The 21,695-nt window shown below is 45.9% G+C and overlaps 1 protein-coding gene across 5 annotated transcripts in view; it reads right to left on the bottom strand.

The window, feature by feature from the left end:
- The window catches only part of LRFN2 (leucine rich repeat and fibronectin type III domain containing 2), a 582,573-nt gene that overhangs the window by 333,170 nt on the left and 227,708 nt on the right, over positions 1-21,695 (bottom strand). The window lies entirely within an intron of this gene.

Below are 21,695 nucleotides of genomic sequence, written 5' to 3'. Positions count from 1 at the left end.
GACCCTAAACTGTTGCCTTGAAATACGACAGGGCTCCAAAGTAAGAGCGCCATGCGCATTTGAGGCCTGAATTAGGGATTTGCATAGGGGTGGACATAGGGGTATTCTACGCCAGTGATTCCCAAACAGGGTGCCTCCAGCTGTTGCAAAACTCCCGGCAATACTGGGAGTTGTTGTTTTGCAACAGCTGGAGGCTCCATTTTGGAAACAGTGGCGTACCAGACGTTTTTCATTTTTATTGGGGAGGGGGGTTGTATAGGGGGTATGTGTATATGTAGTGTTTTTTACTTTTTATTTTATTTTGTGTTAGTGTAGTGTAGTGTTTTTAGGGTACAGTCACACGGGCGGGGGATTACAGCGAGTTCCCGCTGCGAGTTTGAGCTGCCGCGCAAAATTTGCTGCATCGCAAACTTGCAGCCTGATACTCACTGTAAGCCCCCTGCCCATGTGAATGTACCCTGTAAATTCACAGGGGGGGGACCTCCAGCTGTTACAAAACTACAACTCCCAGCATGCACAGTTTATCAGTGCATGCTGGTAGTTATAGTTTTGCAACAGCTGGAGGCACACGGTTGGGAAACACTGAGTTAGGAAACAGACAATGTTTCCCAACCAGTGTGCCTCCAGTTGTTGCAAAACCACAACTCCCAGCATTCTCAGGCATGCTGGGAGTAGTAGTTCGGCAACATCTTTAGAGCCAGATGTTGCCGAACTACAACTCCCAGCATGCTGGGAGTTGTAGTTTTGCAACATCTGGAGGACTACAGTTTGCAGACCACTAATACAGTGGTTCCTAATCTGTGCCCTTCCTGATGTTGCAAAACTACAACTCCCAGTATGCCAAAACTGTCCAGGCATGCTGGGAGTTGTAGTTCTGCAACATCTGAAGGGCCAGATGTTACAGAACTACAACTCCCAGCATGCCTGGACAGTAAGGGCATGCTGAGGATGTGTAGTTTTGCAACATCTGGAAGGGCACAGTGGTCTCCAAACTGTGGACCTCCAGATGTTGCAAAACTGCAACTCCCAGCATGCCCAGACACCAAGGGCTGTCTGGGCATGCTGGGAGTTGTAGTTTACAGGGTCCCATTACAGCAATGCATGTCGCTTTACGGCGACGTGCATTGCTGTAAAGGGCCCGACCGTGGCTGAAGATCTACTCACCTGTCGCCGCCGCCGCCATCTTCCTCGCCGGGATCCGGGTCTTCAGGGACGAGGTAAGTACCGGGGCCGGGCCCCAGCACTCCCCCGTCCCCCGCCGCGTCCTCCGATCTTCCTCCCGTCTTCTCCGGACTTCAAGGGGCCGGGCAGGACGGGAGGAAGTAACCGCCCCCCCCTTGCGATTGGTCGGTTAGTTAACCGACAGATCGCAGGGTATAGGAGGAGGTGGCAGGCTTGCCACCTCGCTCCTAGGCTCCAGCATGGTTCTGGCTGTCTGTGACAGCCGGGGATCATGCGAAATTACCGGGCGGTCGGGTCCCAGAGACCCGATCAGCCCGGTATCGCCACAGATCGCCACAGATCGCCACAGATTCCCTACATGGCCCCCCTCAGCGTTTGCCCTGGATGCCTGCTGAAGGATTTCAGCAGGCATTCAGTTCCGATCTCTGCCCGGTGAGCGGCAGAGATCGGAAATACAACAGGACGTTCTCTAACGTCCTTGGGCATTAAAGCCCAGGTAGTGGGGACGTTAGAGAACATCCTATGTCCTTAACAGGTTAAAGGAAATTTGTCACCAGTGTCACCTGCACTAACCTGTTGGTACCAAACAAAGGCTTGGGGCATGGGCGGAGCTTAGTGATGTCACCGCTGCTGCTCCCTGCTGGGTAACGGTGTGAAAGAATAGAAGCGGTGACATCAGTAAGCTCCACCCATGCCCCGAGCTGGGTGCCCGGAGCGGAGCTAACGGAGGGCATCACCGAAGATCCCCACCACGGAACGGGTCAAGGTGAGTACCGTTGTCATCAGTGTCAACTGCACTGTCGGTACCGATAGGTGATACTGGTGACAGATTTCCTTTAAGTGACTTCATTTGTTTTTCTTGGTTTGATTTTGGATTGGGAGTTCACCATACATTGTGCCTTTGAATATACAGGGAGTACAATATTAGTATTACTAAACCCCCCGACATGCGATGGCCCCGACATATGATAAAATCCATTAACTGCTATCTGACAGCGCAAAATGCTTAAGCTGCTGTCGGATAGCAGTTTAAGCATCCTGGGCAGGTTCGCCTACCTATTCCCGCTGCTCCGGGTCCACTTTGTGATCCTCCGGCGTCTTCCGCATCTTCTCCAGGGTCCGGGCCTCGCTTTCTGGCGTCGTTATTACGTCACTACGCACGCCGCGCCGGCGCAGCAGCGTAATAACGTCACCAGAAAGCGAGGCCCGGACCCTGCAGAAGATGCGGAAGAAGCCAGAGGATCCCGAAGAAGACACCGGAGCAGTGGGACAGCATCGGGAGCCCCTGGGACAGCATTGGGAGTGGTGAGGACCTGGTCCGGAGCGGCGGGGACAGGTGAGTACAGCTTCCTATACTTTACATTGCACGGATCCCTCAACATACGATGGATTCGACAAACGATGGGTCGTTTGGAACAAATTACCATCGTATGTTGAGGGACCACTGTACTACGTAGTTACTTCCCGGTTTAAGTGCTTTGTCTTTTTGGCTAATGTGCGGACCTACTGAACTGATACCGTAAATAGTAAAACCACATTCAGTAATACACTGTATCTCGTGTAGTTGTCTATGGCACCTTGTATCTTTTTAGATTTTTAGGTTTTTAGATGTCTTTTTCACAAAAATTTTGCTGCACAATAAATAAGAAACAAATCCACAAACATTGCAGATTTTGACTGATATAAAATCTATAATAAGACAGAAGAGGTAATAAAACACTTGGCTTCGGTATCTGCCGCCTGGAGAATCGTAGTTAATGTCAATAGGTTAAAGACTTTTATTTACATCCTTTGTAGGAAATAAATAGGACGGTAAATAATCCTCATTGGATTTCAATGATATTTACGGAGCGTGTTCGGGCTTAATAGCGGCTGCGGGAAATGGAGCGGATCGGCTCCATCGTGGTCTGATCGCCACAGCGGCCAAGTTATCAACATCTTTCATTAAAGAGAATTAATGACTCCATAAACAAGGATTGTATCATGGGGGGATATGTTCTTATTGTAGTTTATTTATTTTTTTTATTAGGTTTTGTAGACCCTTGTGCAATAGCTGTTGGGCTTTTTAAGTCACTTTCAGAGTTGTCACCTGAAGCTCCTAAACCCTCGTGCAAAAGCTGTCAGGCTTTTTATGTCACCTTCAGATATGTCACCTGAAGCTCCTAAACCCTTGTGCAAAAGCTGTCGGGCTTTTTATGTCACCTTCAGATATGTCCCCTGAAGCTCCTAGACCCTCGTGCAAAAGCTGTCGGGCTTTTTATGTCCCCTTCAGAGGTGTCCCCTGAAGCTCCTAGACCTTTGTGCAAAAGCTGTTGGGCTTTTTATGTCACCCTCAGAGGTGTCACCTGAAGCTCCTAGACCCTTGTGCAAAAGCTGTTGAGCTTTTATGTCACCCTCAGAGGTGTCACCTGAAGCTCCTAGACCCTTGTGCAAAAGCTGTCGAGCTTTTTACGTCACCGTAAGATGTGTCACCTGAAGCTCCTAGACCTTTGTGCGAAAGCTGTCAGGCTTTTTTTTTTATGTCACCCTCAGATGTGTCACCTGAAGCTCCTAGACTCTTGTGCAAAAGCTGACGGGCTTTATATGTCACCCTCAGAGGTGTCACTGAAGCTCCTAGACTCTTGTGCAAAAGCTGTCGAGCTTTTTATGTCACCCTCAGATGTGTCACCTGAAGCTCCTAGACTCTTGAGCAAAATCTGTCGGGCTTTATATGTTACCCTCAGAGGTGTCACCTGAAGCTCCTAGACCAGTTATCTCAAACCGTGGCCCTCCAAATGCTGCAAAACTTCAACTCCCATGCTGCAAAAATTCAACTCCCATGCTGCAAAAATTCAACTCCCAGCATGCCTGGACAGCCAACGGCTGTCCGGGCATGCTGGGAGTTTAAGTTTTGCATCATCCGGAGGGCCCCAGTTTGAGACTACTGTGCTAGTTTACCAAAGCCACTCCCACCTTCTATAGAGGCCACACCCTTTTTTTTGTTAAACACTGGGGAAAAAGTGTCTAAAAGGAGTTTTGGTGCAAATTACACCAGAATTCTTATGTGTTTGCAATTGAAAATTTACTCTGTTATCTGCTTTCTTTAAAAAACAAAAAAACAGCGCCACTCTATAGGTCATTCCAGGCATTGCAGAACAGCCCCATTCATTTCTTCACCAGATTCAGCCCATGGATAAGATGGTCGGCTGCATTTTTTTTTCCCTTCCATGTCAACTATGTAAATTCTAATCACCTAATTAATGATTGTTTTCTTTCTCTCCCTCGTTGGTTACCATGGCGACATTAGCGTTAAAATGTATCCGCGATACCTTTATTGTAGATCCCTTTGAGGTCTAATGAATGGTATCCGGAGTGAGCGCAATCCTAATACGACTTGTACTTCTGTATTGTGGTGCTACCATGACAGCCGCACCCGGTATTCATGAGAGGCGACCAACCAGAGTTAACAAATACACCGGCGCCGATTCCCGGCGGACAGATATACGCCAAAGATGTCACTTTTTTGACTTAATTATCCAAAGTCAAGAAATATTCCCTGAAATGTATATTATTATAAATGGCCATTGATAGAAGGTGACGCCATGATTGGTGCTTTCCTCATGCCGCCCCATACCTAATGAAAGGAGTTAAAGGGGTACTCCGGAGACAAAAATATATATTTTTTCAAATCAACTGGTGCCAGAAAGTTACACAGATTTGTAAATTACTTCTATGTATAAAATCTTAATCCTTCCAGTACTTATCAGCTGCTGTATGCTCCAAAGGAAGTTGTGTAGTTATTTCCAGTCTGACTGCAGTGCTCTCTGTTGCCACCTCTGTCCGTGTCAGGAACTTTCCAGAGTAGAAGCAAATCCTCATAGCAAACCTCCAGCTTGGGGAGATGAAGGCCGTGCTGGGCAACCATACCTCGCTCAGTAAAGTTCTGTGCATGAGTCTCTTTTATCAGAAAAGGGATTGTGCCCAGAACTTTGGTAAGCGTGATATGTTGCCTCGGCAACCGTACTGCTCAGCGTGGCCTGGCCTGAAGATTGCGCAGGCTGAAAACGCTGAACTTTTGTCGTCATTTAAAAAACACACACAGAAAAAACCTTTGACATGTTACATTGTCCAGCCAATCCATAAACAGACACCATCATACTTATGTATCTTCTCAAGGACCTGTGCTCTGAGCCTACAGAGTTTCTTCTTTCCTTATGAAGCTGAATGGACATGACATATATCCTCCCCCTGTATCCTCCCCCAGTTTCTTCCCCATTCATCCTCCCCCTGTATCCTCCCCCTGTATACTCCCCCTTTATCCTCCCCCTGTATCCTCCCCGTGTATCATCCCTGTGTATCCTCCCCTGTATCCTTCCTGTGTATCCTCCCCCTGTATCATCCCCCCGTATTCTCCTCAATATTCTCCCTCATATCCACCCCCATGTCCTCCCACTTATCCTCCCCATGTATACTCTCCACATATCCCTCCCTTGTATCCCCCCCAGTATCCTCCCCTGTATCCTTCCCCCTTATCCTCCCCTCGTATCATCCCCCCTGTATCCCCCAGTATCCTCCCCCGGTATCCTCCCCCCGTATCCTCCCCCACATCCTCCCCCCGTTTCCTCCCCATGTATACTCTCTACGTATCCCCCAGTATCCTCCCCTCGTATCCTCCCCCACATCCTCCCCCCGTATCCTGCCCATGTATATTCTCCACGTATCCCCCCGTATCCTCCCCTCGTTTCCTCCCCCACATCCTCCCCCGTATCCTCCCCCACATCCTCCCCCATATCCTCCCCATGTATACTCTCCACATACCCCCCTGTATCCTCCACTCATATCCTTCCCCTGTATCCTCTTCCTGTATCCTCCCCCTGCATCCTCCCCCAGTATCCTCCCCATGTATACTCTCCACGTATCCCCCCAGTATCCTCCACTCATATCCTCCCCCATATCCTCCACTCATATCCTCCCCCTGTATCCTCTTCCTGTATCCTCACCCTGTATACTCCCCTGTATTCTCTTTCTGTATCCTCCCCCTGTATACTCCACTGTATCCTCTCCCCATATCCTCCCCCATATCCTTCCCCCGTATCCTCCCCCCAGTATCCTCCCCTCGTATCCTCCCCCAGTATCCTCCCCCAGTATCCTTCCCCTGTATCCCCCAGTATCCTCCACCTATATCCTCCCCCTGTATCCTCCCCTTTATCCTCCCCCTGTATCCCCCAGTATCCTCCCCTCGTATCCTCCCCTGTATCCTCCCCATGTATACTCTCCATGTATCCTCCCCTGTATCCTCCCCCCATATCCCCCAGTATCCTCCCCTCGTATCCTCCCCCTGTATCCTCCCCCTGTATCCTCCCCTCGTATCATCCCCCTGTATCCCCCAGTATCCTCCCCTGTATCCTCCCCATGTATACTCTCCTCGTATCCTCCCCCTGCATCCCCCAGTATCCTCCCCCCGTATCCTCCAGTATCCTCCCCCAATATCCTCCCCTGTATCCTCCCTCTGTATCCCCCAGTATCCTCCCCATTTATACTCTCCACGTATCCTCCCCTGTATCGGTTCCTTGTTGCTCGTTGCCTTCAGTTGCAGAAACCAATGTCACCGGCTGCAAACAAAGTAACTTTTTTTTTTTCAAAGCGAAAATGACAAGCAGAGCGCGCACGATATTGATCAGTGGAGAAGGTTAAATTAGGATTTTGCAGACTTTCGGGCTTGTGCGGAGCCGCATTAAATGTGATATTTGGCTTTAAAGCTTTTTGCTTCAGTTAGTCTGATGTATAATTCACAAAGGTAAAACAAGGCAGTAAAATTTCTCTAGTACCTTCTGATGTAGACAAAATGACGCCATAAAACGTGTGATCTGCCGCAATCTGCAGAATATATAATCAGAAGAATATCCACCTATAGAGGTGAGGAGACCGTGTGATGGCATTCGAGAAAAAGGATTTAAAAAAGCAGCAGAGGTCAAGAAGATTCAGAGGATATGTAATACCACTCCTGACCACATGGAGTGCTGTTGGCTAAGACATGACAATAAGCAGCAGGGGGCTGGGAGGCCTTTATATTTAGGTGTACAGTATGTAGAACAGTTCTCTACTTTCATCTAGATCAGTGTTCTCTGACCTGAGGTTCTCTCCAGCTGTTGTAAAACTGTAAAATAGAATTGTAGTTATTCAACATCTAGAGCAGTGGTCTAAAAACTGTGGGCCTCCCCCCGTATCCTCCACATGTATACTCTCCACGTATCCCCCCAGTATCCTCCCCCATATCTCCCCTAGTATCCTCCCCCAGTATCCTCCCCCCATATCCTCCACATGTATACTCTCCACGTATCCCCCCCAGTATCCTCCCCAGTATCCTCCCCCCAAATCCTCCCCATGTGTACTCTCCATGTATCCTCCCCCGTATCCTCCCCCCATATCCTCCACATGTGTACTCTCCATGTATCCCCCCTAGTATCCTCCCCCTCAGTATCCTCCCCCAGTATCCTCCCCCCCAGTATCCTCCCCCCAGTATCCTCCCCCCGTATCCTCCACATGTATACTCTCCACGTATCCCCCCCAGTATCCTCCCCTCGTATCCTCCCCCGTATCCTCCACCCGTATCCTCCACATGTATACTCTCCATGTATCCCCCCTAGTATCCTCCCCCCAGTATCCTCCCACAGTATTCTCCCCCAGTATCCTCCCCCCAGTATCCTCCCCTGTATCCTCCCCGTGTATACATTCCACGTATGCTCCCCAGCATCCTCTACTCGTATCCTCCACCTGTACCCTCCCTTGTATCCTCCCCTTGTATCCTCCCCCATATCCTCCCCTCGCATCCTCCCCTCATATCCTCCTCCCATATCCTCCCCCTGTATCCTCCCCAGTATCCTCCTGTATTTGGGGTCTTATTTGTTTGACTGTTATAGGGATCCTACTGTATTTGGGGTCTTATTCTTGTAATTGTTATAGGGATCCTACTGTATTTGGGGTCTTATTCTTGTAATTGTTATAGGGATCCTACTGTATTTGGGGTCTTATTCTTGTAATTGTTATAGGGATCCTACTGTATTTGGGGTCTTATTCTTGTAACTGTTATAGGGATCCTACTGTTTTGGGGGTCTTATTCTTGTAATTGTTATAGGGATCCTTCGGTATTTGGGGGTCTTATTCTTGTATTTTTTATTGGGATCCTCTGACAGACACTGGCTCTGAGAAACTATTGTAAACCCGACCTGTTTTGCCAGGTTGTGTGCCAGAATTTCCACCAGAATTAAAAAAAAATAAAAAAATAAAAAAACCTGACCAACTCTCCATTTTTCTGGGAAAACCCCAAAAAAGGGACGTGGCCACCAGGGAAAGGGGGCGTAGTCATCAAAAAAAAGGGGCGTGTTTCTGACATTTTCAAAAAATCCCAACATATTTACAAAGGTTTTCACAGAAAATGTGGTGGATTTGAGCTGAGGAAAAATCCGACAGATCAGAGCAGGTGGGAAAAAAAAGGAAAGTGTAGGGAAAAGTGCAAAATGCAGGGAAACAATTTTTACCGTGGTAAAAAAAAATTGTAGGGAATTAAAACCCACAAAGAAAACTACACAGCACTCTTAGTAAATCAGGGTCACTATGTTTAGGGTCCCTCTATAGTACACTGTTAATACTTTAGGGTCTTTTTCACATCACTATTAAAGGGGTACTCCGGCGCTTAGACATCTTATCCCCTATCCAAAGGATAGGGGATAAGATACCTGATCGTGGGGGTCCCTCCGCTGGGGACCCCCGTGATCTTGCACGCAGCACCCCAGTTAAAATTAGTCCCTGGAGCATGTTCGCTTCGGGTCTGATTACCGGCGACCACAGGGCCGATCGCCTGTGACGTCACGCCTCCGCCCCGTGGGACGTCACGCTCCGCCCCTCAATGCAAGCCTATGTCATATAAATAGTCACACGCCGCCGGTCCTGTGGTCGCCGGTAATCAGACCCAAAGCGAACATGCTCCGGGGACTAATTTTAACTGGGGTGCTGTGTGCAAGATCACGGGGGTCCCCAGCGGAGGGACCCCCACGATCAGGTATCTTATCCCCTATCCTTCGGATAGGGGATAAGATCTCTAAGCGCTGGAGTACCCCTTTAAGTATTATGTCACTTTTTATTCTTTTCCTTTTTAGCTTTGCGCTGTTTCACAGCCATTAATTCCCATGGTCTCCGGAGAGTTGTACTTTGCACTTCCTGATCCATAACAAATTCAATTGATAAATTGTGCAGCTATTTTGTGCTGATTGAAGACATACAGGAGGCCGCGGACGCCTAAACATGCCTGATCAGCAGCACGCGGGGGCGCACGCCTCGATGAGCATCATATATGTATGAAGTCATATAAATAGGACACGCGCTGTCACCAAACTACTGAAGTGAACGGAGTCCATGCTGCCATTATACAATACTCGTAATAACCCCCCCCCCCCCCCCCCAGGGCTTCTCAGTTATAGACATGTATCCCCCAGCTAAAACTACCCTGGGTGGGGGTATTTGTGCTACTGGGGCAATAAGATAAGTCTATGTCCTGGAGGAAGTATAAGTAGAAATAAAATAACTTAATACGGCACAAATCGAATTTGGTCGGAACTTCACAAACAGGTAAAAGTATTGTAGCAGCTGCATTAGGCTTGTGTGCTGCAGGTACCTTGTCAGGTCAGGCTTAGAAGAAGATCTCTAAGGGACAGTATGTAGGTTTAGAGCCCAGAGGGGCCCTGCAGTCCTGTACAATTCATAGGAACCATAGCAGCTGCATTGTGTTGCCCATTTGCCATGTCAGGGGCAGGTAAATCTGTGTAAAGTCATGCCAGTTATTTGTGTAGAGCACTGAAGAGAAAATGTTGTTCAAACAATGGTTTTGGGTCAAATTGGCTGACCCGTCCCTCTAATGATAATTAGATGACTCTGCTGACCCCGCCCTCTAATGATAATGAGATGAGTCTGGTGACCCCGCCCTCTAATGATAATGAGATGACTCTGCTGACCCCTCCCTCTAATGATAATGAGATGACTCTGCTGACCCCTCCCTCTAATGATAATGAGATGACTCTACAGACCCCGCCCTCTAATGATAATGAGATGACTCTGCTGACCCCGCCCTCTAATGATAATGAGATGACTCTGCTGACCCCGCCCTCTAATGATAATGAGATGACTCTGCTGACCCCACCCCCTCTAATGATAATGAGATGACTCTACAGACCCCGCCCTCTAATGATAATGAGATGACTCTACAGACCCCGCCCTCTAATGATAATGAGATGACTCTGCTGACCCCTCCCTCTAATGATAATGAGATGACTCTACAGACCCCGCCCTCTAATGAAAATGAGATGACTCTACAGACCCCGCCCTCTAATGATAATGAGATGACTCTGCTGACCCCTCCCTCTAATGATAATGAGATGACTCTGCTGACCCCACCCTCTAATGATAATAAGATGACTCTGCTGACCCCTCCCTCTAATGATAATGAGATGACTCTGCTGACCCCTCCCTCTAATGATAATGAGATTACTCTACTGACCCCTCCCTCTAATGATAATGAGATGACTCTACTGATCCCTCCTTCTAATGATAATGAGAACTCTACTGACCCCGCCCTCTAATGATAATGAGATGACTCTGCTGACCCCGCCCTCTAATGATAATGAGATGACTCTGCTGACCCCGCCCTCTAATGATAATGAGATGACTCTGCTGACCCCGCCCTCTAATGATAATGAGATGACTCTGCAGACCCTGCCCTCTAATGATAATGAGAAGACTCTACTGACCCCACCCTCTAATGATAATGAGATGACTCTGCTGACCCCGCCCTCTAATGATAATGAGAAGACTCTACTGAACCCGCCCTCCAATGATAATGAGATGACTCTGCTGACCCCGCCCTCTAATGATAATGAGATGACTCTACTGACCCCGCCCTCTAATGATAATGAGATGACTCTGCTGACCCTGCCCTCTAATGATAATGAGAAGACTCTACTGACCCCGCCCTCTAATGATAATGAGATGACTCTGTTGACTCCGCCCTCTAATCATAATGAGGTGATATAGCTTTGTCCATTAGTAAAGGTAACATTCTAGTCCCCAACACTGGATATCAGCCAAACTAGAATCTCCATAAAACTCTAGGTCAGTGGTCTCAAACTGTGGCCCTCCAGATGCTGTAAAAGTATAACTCCCAGCATACCTGGACAGCCAAAGACCTGTCTGCCTCCTCCATAGGATCCACACTGATCATGAAAGGTAAATCAAGGCTTCCCTTTTGCAAAACTTCAACTCCCAGCATGCCCGGACAGCCAACGGCTGTCCGGGCATGCTGGGAGTTGACGTTTTGCAACATCTGGAGGGCCACAGTTTGAGACCACTGCTCTAGACAGTCTATTCCAGGGGTCATTCCCCTCTTTAGTGTTGAGCAGATGGTCAGCTAGGGGAGACGCCTTTGCTGTAGTCCTCAGGGGGGCGCTATTTCTCCTTGCACAGTCTTATAGGCCAGGTAATGCTCTCTGATGGTTTAAGCCGCTCCAGCGCAAATCCTTCCGTCCTCGCTTTTGGTTTATGATCCTTGTAAAAACAGTTTTCAGTAGAGACGCCGGGAATTTGCATAATGAATCTGCAGCCGGAGCGGTCGGAACCACCCGGCCATGGTAGCAGCGCTGTGCGGCTGAACATCTGGCAGGGTTTCTGGAGGTGGCGGTCTGCATCAGCACCTCTGGCCGGCACCGATAGACATGGTGCCGGAGTCCTCCTAATTATATTTAGTTACCGTCAAGCGCCAAAGTCTAAAATAATTACAGAGAAATTCCTCCTCATTAAACTTTACTGCGCTTCTCTACCTGAACCACCGGGGGGACGGCGCAGCAAACCCTCGTGTCAGCAAGATGGCGGTGATTGGCATCAGAGCGAGATTTTACTGCTGCTCCGTGACACGCTGAGATCCTGAGCTGCAACCGGAGAGTCAGACAGATTTATATCTATTTATCTATCTATGATAAAAAGAAATATGTAAGCAAAATATTCAAAACATCACAATTTATTTATTCTAGTATGGAGTATGAACGCAACGCGCAGACATACACGCACTTACACGCTTGGAATGATATCATTGAGGCTATTAAAGGGGTATTCCAGGAAAAAACTTTTTTATATATATCAACTGGCTCCAGAAAGTTAAACAGATTTGTAAATTACTTCAATTAAAATATCTTAATCCTTTCAGTACTTATGAGCTTCTGAAGTTGAGTTGTTCTTTTCTGTCTAAGTCCTCTCTGATGACACGTGTCCCGGGAACCGCCCAGTTTAGAAGCAAATCCCCATAGAAAACCTCTTCTAAACTGGGCGTTTCCCGAGACACGTGTCATCAGAGAGCACTTAGACAGAAAAGAACAACCTTAACTTCAGAAGCTCATAAGTACTGAAAGGATTAAGATTTTTTTAATAGAAGTTATTTACAAATCTGTTTAACTTTCTGGAGCCAGTTGATATATAAAAAAAAAAAGTTTTTTTCCTGGAATACCCCTTTAATGATTGTCTGAGCAATGTTCTGCCACGCTGAATGCACTTGGGAACGCCAATCATCCTCTTCTGGCAGGTGTCCATTTTAGGGATGTTTGTGCCATCGACAGAGCAAGAGATTGGAGGACAACATTGATTGTTTACAAGGGCCGGTTCTGCCTACAGGCAAGATAGGCAGCCGCCTAGAGCGCCCTCTTGATGAGGGCGCCACTCTGCATGCTGCAAGAAACTTTGTAGCCAGCTAGTCTCCAAATCCCCTGTCCAGCCAGCACCACCGAGTAACCCCAGTTTTGAGATTACATGAGGAGGAGGTTTTTTACAATGTGTCACCCCAGTAGTAAGGAGATTACATGAGGAGGAGGTTTGTTACAGTGTGTCACCCCAGTAATAAGGAGATTATATGAGGAGGAGGTTTGTTACAATGTATCATCCCAGTAGTAAGGATATTACATGAGGAGGAGGTTTGTTACAGTGTGTCACCCCAGTAGTAAGGAGATTACACGAGGAGGAGGTTTGTTACAGTGTGTCACCCCAGTAGTAAGGAGATTACATGAGGAGGAGGTTTGTTACAGTGTGTCACCCCAGTAATAAGGAGATTACATGAGGAGGAGGGTTGTTACAATGTATCATCCCAGTAGTAAGGAGATTACATGAGGAGGGGGTTTGTTACAGTGTGTCACCCCAGAAGTAAGGAGATTACATGAGTAGGAAGTTTGTTACAGTGTGTCACCCCAGTAGTAATGAGATTACATGAGGAGGAGGTTTATTACAGTGTGTCACCCCAGTAGTAAGGAGATTACATGAGGAGGAGGTTTGTTACAGTGTGTCACCCCAGTAGTAAGGAGATTACATGAGGAGAAGGTTTGTTACAGTGTGTCACCCCAGTAGTAAGGAGATTACATGAGGAGGAGGTTTGTTACAGTGTGTCACCCCAGTAGTAAGGAGATTACATGAGGAGGAGGTTTGTTACAGTGTGTCACCCCAGTAATAAGGAGATTACACGAGGAGGAGGTTTGTTACAGTGTGTCACCCCAGTAATAAGGAGATTACATGAGGAGGAGGGTTGTTACAATGTATCATCCCAGTAGTAAGGAGATTACATGAGGAGGGGGTTTGTTACAGTGTGTCACCCCAGAAGTAAGGAGATTACATGAGGAGGAGGGTTGTTACAGTGTGTCACCCCAGTAGTAAAGAGATTACATGAGGAGGAGGTTTTTTACAGTGTGTCACCTCAGTAGTAAGGAGATTACATGAGGAGGAGGTTTGTTACAGTGTGTCACCCCAGTAGTAAGGGGATTACATGAAGAGGGGGTTTGTTACAGTGTGTCATCCCAGTAGTAAGGAGATTATATGAGGAGGGGGTTTGTTACAGTGTGTCACCCCAGTAGTAAGGAGATTACATAAGGAGGGGGTTTGTTACAGTGTGTCACCCCAGTAGTAAGGGGATTACATGAAGAGGGGGTTTGTTACAGTGTGTCATCCCAGTAGTAAGGAGATTATATGAGGAGGAGGTTTGTTACAGTGTGTCACCCCAGAAGTAAGGAGATTACATGAGGAGGAGGGTTGTTACAGTGTGTCACCTCAGTAGTAAGGAGATTACATGAGGAGGAGGTTTTTTACAGTGTGTCACCCCAGTAGTAAGGAGATTACATGAGGAGGAGGTTTGTTACAGTGTGTCACCCCAGTAGTAAGGAGATTACATGAGGAGGAAGTTTGTTACAGTGTGTCACCCCAGTAGTAAGGGGATTACATGAAGAGGGGGTTTGTTACAGTGTGCCATCCCAGTAGTAAGGAGATTATATGAGGAGGAGGTTTGTTACAGTGTGTCACCCCAGTAGTAAGGAGATTACACGAGGAGGTTTGTTACAGTGTGTTATCCCAGTAGTAATGCGATTACATGAGGAGGAGGTTTGTTACAATGTATCATCCCAGTAGTAAGGAGATTACATGAGGAGGGGGTTTGTTACAGTGTGTCACCCCAGAAGTAAGGAGATTACATGAGGAGGAGGGTTGTTACAGTGTGTCACCCCAGTAGTAATGAGATTACATGAGGAGGAGTTTTTTTTACAGTTTGTCACCCCAGTAGTAAGGAGATTACATGGTGAGGAGGTTTGTTACAGTGTGTCACCTCAGTAGTAAGGAGATTACATGAGGAGGAGGTTTGTTACAGTGTGTCACCCCAGTAGTAAGGAGATTACATGAGGAGGAGGTTTGTTACAGTGTGTCACCCCAGTAGTAAGGTGATTACATGAGGAGGAGGTTTGTTACAGTGTGTCACCCCAGTAGTAAGGAGATTACATGAGGAGGAAGTTTGTTACAGTGTGTCACCCCAGTAGTAAGGAGATTACATGAGGAGGAAGTTTGTTACAGTGTGTCACACCAGTAGTAAGGAGATTACATGAGGAGGGGGTTTGTTACAGTGTGTCACCCCAGTAGTAAGGGGATTACATGAGGAGGGGGTTTGTTACAGTGTGTCATCCCAGTAGTAAGGAGATTATATGAGGAGGAGGTTTTTTACAGTGTGTCACCTCAGTAGTAAGGAGATTATACGAGGAGGAGGTTTGTTACAGTGTGTTATCCCAGTAGTAAGGCGATTACATGGGGAGGAGGTTTGTTACAGTGTGTCACCCCAGTAGTAAGGAGATTACATGAGGAGGAGGTTTGTTACAGTGTGTCACCCCAGTAGTAAGGAGATTACATGAAGAGGTTTGTTACAGTGTGTCACCCCAGTAGTAAAGAGATTACATGAGGAGGAGGTTTGTTACAGTGTGTCACCCCAGTAATAAGGAGATCACATGACAAGGAGGATTGTTACAGTGTGTCATCCCATACCATGACTGTAATTACGGCTTGTCCTTGAGGAGAGAACATCACATCAGTCCTACTCCTGGGATTACAATGTGGGATGGCAGAATGTAGAGTACCTGGACTCCTCATATCTTGCACTAACAGCTCAGAAATACATTGTTTTGGCCATGGGACTAGTGGTCCGGCCATTTCTCCAAAGTGTCCTAGGAGCCATTTTTCAACAGGACGATGCCAGGCCGTCTGTTGCTCCTGTTACTGTGAGCAGCCGGAATGGCCTAAATCTGCTCCCATGGCCTGCACATCTCCAGATTTGTCTCCATCATGCACTTCTGGAACATATATTGCAAAAAGCTGTCAGCAGTGGATCTAGAGGATTTGCGTGGCCAAATGAATTCAGCATGGCAGAATATTCCTCAGAGAACCAGCAGTAACATAATTGAGGGCATGCCAAGCCGTGTAAGTGTTGGTATTTCTGCACATGGTGCTACTACTCCATACTTTGAATATTTTACTTCATACGGTGTCCATTTTAGTACATCGTCAGTCGTCAGCCGTAACTCCGTCCTCCGTCAGGTGAAACGGTGTCCCACCTCCTCCCTCGGACCAATCGCTGTCAGTCGTCAGCCGCAACTCCGTCCACTGTCAGGTGAAACAGCACCCCGCCTTCTCCTTCACACCAATCGCCGTCCTCCTTCAGCCACAACTCCCTCGTCCAAAACGCTGTCATGCCTCAGAAGATCCTCCCTCAGACACAGCTTCCTGCCGCATAGCAGGGCCGACGCTGCGCAGCATGTATAGCAGAGTCGAAGTACTGCAGACACTACATGTACTACAGAGTCTTTATAGCAGAACCAACACTGAATAGCGTGTACAGCAGAACCCGTATAGCAGAGAGACAACACTGACTCTGCTACACGGCAGGAAAGTTTTTTGTCTGAGGAATGACGGAGTTTTGGATGAGAGACTTTAGGATGACAAAGGAAGGAGGAGGGAGTTGCGGCTGATGCCTGACCCGAGGGAGGAGGCGGGACGCCGTTTCACCTGACGGAGGACAGAGTTACGGCTGACGACTGACGAAGTCCTAAAATGGAAACCGTAGCTTTAAGTTTTTTCAATTAACCAAAAAAAAAAAAAAAAAAAGAAATTCCTTATCCACTTTCTAGTCACTTATCCCCTAGTGTTTGCTCTCTAATCCCAACAAAGCACTCGGAGCCGTCTGGCCTTTGCATCACTTTGGGACTCGCTGTAATTGCTGTAGAGGGAGGACCTGGGTTCCCTTCTCGATGAGATATCTGTAGCTAATTACACATTCATCTGACACGAAGATACCATGAACTTATCACCGAGCAGCATCAAACACCACTGCTGAGCGGGCGGGCGGACATGGGGCTGGCGTCTGATTCAATTTGTGCTTGGAAATGTAAACATCAACAGCCGGCTATACTGCATCTATTTATTTATTTAGCTTAAAGAAGTAACTAAAAGAGTCAAAGGAAAAATCAGTTGTTGTTGTTGTTATTATTAATTATTATAATTTTTATTATTATAAAGGAAGAGATTGTCCGGCACAGACTGTGCAGTCTTCAATAGTTTATTGACTTAGAACCGACATCATGACAAAGAGGGGTTAATATTCTATTTCATTCATGTGACGCGTTTCAGGTGTCAGCATACACCCTTAGTCATATATGTATGTCACATGAATGAAACATGTCACATGAATAAAATAGAATATTAAACCCTTAAAGGGGTACTCCATCCCTAGATATCTTATCCCCTATCCCCGCTGGGGACCCTGTATTCTATCATGCGGCACCCACCCACCTGTAACGGCTTCCGGAACCGCTGGAGGCCCTCAGGCTAATACCATCCCGACCATGAGAACGTAAGAATCGGGATGTCACATCCGCCCCCTCAATGCAAGTCTATCGGAGGGGGCGTGACAGCTGCCACGCCCCCTCCCATAGACTTGCATTGAGGGGGCGAGTGTGAAGTCACACAGGGGCGGAGTCGTGACATCACGATTCTTCCGTTCTCCTGGTCGGGATGGTATTAGCCTAAGGGCCTCCAGCGGTTTACAGGTGGGTGCCGCATGGTAGAATGCGGGGGTTCCCAGCGGCGGTACCCCCACCATCAGACATCTTTGGATAGGGGATAAGATGTCTAGGGGTGGAGTACCCCTTTAAGGCAAATGGACGTACATTCACGTCCATTTGCAGCTCCTGAAGTATGACGCGCACTCAGCAGCTGAGCACGCATAATACTCGGTGGGTCCCGGTTGCTATAAGCAACTGGGACCCACGGATAATGCCGGACATCGCCGATCGGGCTCATGTCCGGCGTTAATCCTTTAGATGCGGCGATCAAACTTGATCGCCGCGTCTAAAACGAAAATAAACATTGGCGGTTAGCTGAATGGTGCTGTTCGCGACCGCCACGGAGAAATCGTGGTGTCCCAAACAGCTTGCAGGATGCGAGGAGGATGCTATGTTATGGGGGGGCTATAACATTGCAAAATAAAGTGTAAAAAAAATAGTTAATAAATAAAAAAAAATATTAAATTAACCCCTTAAGGACACATGACGTACTGGAACGTCATGTGTCCACTCCCGATCTATAACGCGGGGCCACGGCGTGGCCCCGCGTCATAGCGGGTCGGGCCCGGCCTCTAACAACGGCCGGGACCCGTGGCTAATAGCGCGCGGCATTGATCGCTGTGCCGCGCGCTATTAACCCTTTAGACGCGGCGTTCAAAGTTGAACGCCGCGTCTAAAGTGAAACCGAAAGCATCCCGGCTAGCTCAGTGGGCTGTTCGGGATAGCCGCGGTGAAATCGCGGCATCCCGAACAGCTGACAGGACAGCGGGAGGGCCCCTACCTGCCTCCTCGCTGTCCGATCGCCGAATGACTGCTCAGTGCCTGAGATCCAGGCATGAGCAGTCATCCGGCAGAATCGTTGATCACTGGTTTCTTATGAGAAACCAGTGATCAACATAGAAGATCAGTGTGTGCAGTGTTATAGGTCCCTATGGGACCTATAACACTGCAAAAAAAAAGTGAAAAAAAAAAGTGAATAAAGATCATTTAACTCCTCCCCTATTAAAAGTTTGAATCACCCCCCTTTTCCAATAAAAAAAAAAACACAGTGTAAATAAAAATAAAAATAAACATATGTGGTATCACCGCGTGCGGAAATGTCCGAATTATAAAAATATATCATTAATTAAACCGCTCGGTCAATGGCGTGCGCGCAAAAAAATTCCAAAGTCCAAAATAGTGCATTTTTGGTCACTTTTTATATCATTTAAAAATGAATAAAAAGTGATCAATAAGTCCTATCAATGCAAAAATGGTACCGTTAAAAACTTCAGATCACGGCGCAAAAAATGAGCCCTCATACCGCCCCATACACGGAAAAATAAAAAAGTTATAGGGGTCAGAAGATGACAATTTTAAACGTATTAATTTTCCTGCATGTAGTTATGATTTTTTCCAGAAGTCCGACAAAATCAAACCTATATAAGTAGGGTATCATTTTAATCGTATGGACCTACAGAATACATATCAGGTGTCATTTTTACCGAAAAATGTACTACGTAGAAACGGAAGCCCCCAAAAGTTACAAAACAGCGTTTTTTTTTTCAATTTTGTCGCACAATGATTTTTTTTCCCGCTTCACCATAGATTTTTGGACAAAATGACTGACGTCATTACAAAGTAGAATTGGTGGCGCAAAAAATAAGCCATCATATGGATTTTTAGGTGTAAATTTGAAAGAGTTATGATTTTTTAAAGGCAAGGAGCAAAAAACGAAAATGCAAAAACGGAAAAACCTCCGGTCCTTAAGGGGTTAAAAGTTAAAATTTAAGAAATTCAAAAAAGTAAAAAATTGTTCATTAAAATGTAACCCCTTCTCTAATAAAAGTTTGAATCACCCCCCTTTTACCAAAAAATAAAATGTGCAAATAAAAATAAAATTAAACATATGTGGTATTGCCGTGTGATTAAATGTCTGAACTATAAATATATTTAGTTAATTAAACAGCAAGATCAATGGCGTACACGTAAAAAAATTCCAAAGTCCAAAATAGCGTATTTTTGGTCACTTTTTATACCATAAAAAAAATGAATAAAAAGTGATCAAATGGTCCGATCAAAACAAAAATGGTACCGATAGAAATTTCAGATCACAGCGCAAAAAAATTAGCCCTCATACCGCACTTGAATTCTATTCCATCATTAAAGATTTTCATAATTTTTTTAAATAATTTTTTTTTACATAAAATGATCCTGAATACAAATATCAACATTTTTATGTACAGTATCTGGACTCTATATAGATATCTATAGCACAACATCTCCTGTCTGCATAGAAGAGACTTTTCTCCATTACTTTACTACATAAGCTGGGTCAGAGGGTATCCGTGACCCCCTCGCTCACTAAGGCTATGCTCATTGTATGCGTAGTTAAGAGGTAACACAAAGCCATCTATATATCCAACTACAAGTGATGGCTCCGGATGTACACGGCACATTGTCTTGGGGTCAGCTCCGATATGCCTCCATTAATTTCCCATTCAGTCGATGGGTTGGATTCTTTGAAATATTGGAGGTCCAGAAAACATTTCCTTAGAGAGTAGAAAGATTATTTGATCCTGACAATGGATTAGAATGGAATGAATCACGAAGATCCTTTGAGGCTAAAGCTGTCTACCTACATCTGCAGCTGCCGATAAAACCGTTCAAGGCCGCAGAAGGTATTGCTAAGACCCGACATGGTATTTTAATTTATGGTTGCATTTAAAGTGCAAATGGGATGAAAAATTCTATCTCCGGCTTCACCATCCGATTGTAAAATGATCAATGCAAATAGAGGTCAGGGCCTCAAATTGGGCTATTTATTTAGTTTGTGTTACAATAGCAAGATAAGAACGACCCATCAATCACTGAGCTGTGTGTGACTGTGAGGGTTCTCATTGTCCAATGCCTCTACTAGAGAAATCTGGGCAGTAACAGAGGTAATAGCACCATAAATAACACAATGGGCGCCATTTATTTTCTTTTGACGATTTAAATGTGTGTAAGTATCATCAGTAGTAGAGCCGACTATGTAAAGAGAAATTCTAATGAGAAGAAGAAGAAGAAGAAGAAGAGAGAGGGGAAGAAGAGGAAGCAGAAGAAAGGAATAAAAGAAGAAAAACAACGAGATAGAGAAAAAAGAGGAAGAGGAAAGAGGAGAATAAAAAAGAATGTAAAAAGAGGAGGAGACAAAGGGGCAGAAGAGAAGAAAGGAAAAGAAGATGAGGAAGGGGAAGAAGAGAAGAAAGGAAAAGAAGAAGAGGAAGGGGAAGAGGAAGATAAACAAAAAGAAGAAGAGGAAGGGGAAGGAGAACGAGAAGGAAAATAGCCGAGGAAGAAAAAAGAGAAATAATGAAATGAAAGAAAAAAGAGGAAGAAGAAGAGTAAAGGAAGAAAAAAAGAAAAAGAGGAAGGGGAAAACAAGGAGTAGGGCAAAACCAGGGGAAGAGGAAAGGGAAGGGAAAGAGGAGAAGAAGGAAATGAAATAAGAGGGTAAAGAGAAAGAAAAGTAAAAAGTAGGAAGAAGAAAGAAAAGAAAAAAGAAGAGAAGGGTAAGAAGAAGAAGAGAAGAAGATGAAAAAAGAAAGTGGAAGATGAAAATAAAAATTTAAAGAGGAAGAAGAAAAAGGGAAAGAGGAAAAATGAAAAGAAATTGAAGATGAAGGAGAAAGAGGAGAAAAAGGAGAAGGAAAAAGAAAAGAAGCAGAGGAAAGGCAAGGAAATGTGAAATAATAATGAGATGATGAAACAAGAAAGAGGAAGAAGAAGAACAAAGAAAAAGAAAAAGAAGAGGGGATTTCCGGGAGTTTTTTTTTTTTTTTTTTTATCTAAATATGCTCAGTCTGCCTTATAAAAAAAAAAAAAAAAAAATAATAATAATAAATTATTAAATACAAAATCTTTACTCATCTTTTTGGCTTCCACAAAACCTACATTATCATGATGTCTAATCTCTTCTGCACAGCCATTTTTGGACCTGGGGTTGGCACTAGACCCCCTGCAGCCAGCAGTGTCCTGCCTCAGCCAGTGTGCAAAATTGAGCAAATTTACAGGATATGACATAAATGTCTCATAGATCTGGGTCCCACCTCTGGGTCCTGCACC

The sequence above is a fragment of the Hyla sarda genome, chromosome 3, assembly GCF_029499605.1.
Source record: "Hyla sarda isolate aHylSar1 chromosome 3, aHylSar1.hap1, whole genome shotgun sequence".
Lineage (NCBI taxonomy): Eukaryota > Metazoa > Chordata > Amphibia > Anura > Hylidae > Hyla > Hyla sarda.
The sequence above is the reverse complement of the archived record's forward strand: the minus strand, read 5'-3'. Positions and strand labels throughout refer to the sequence as shown.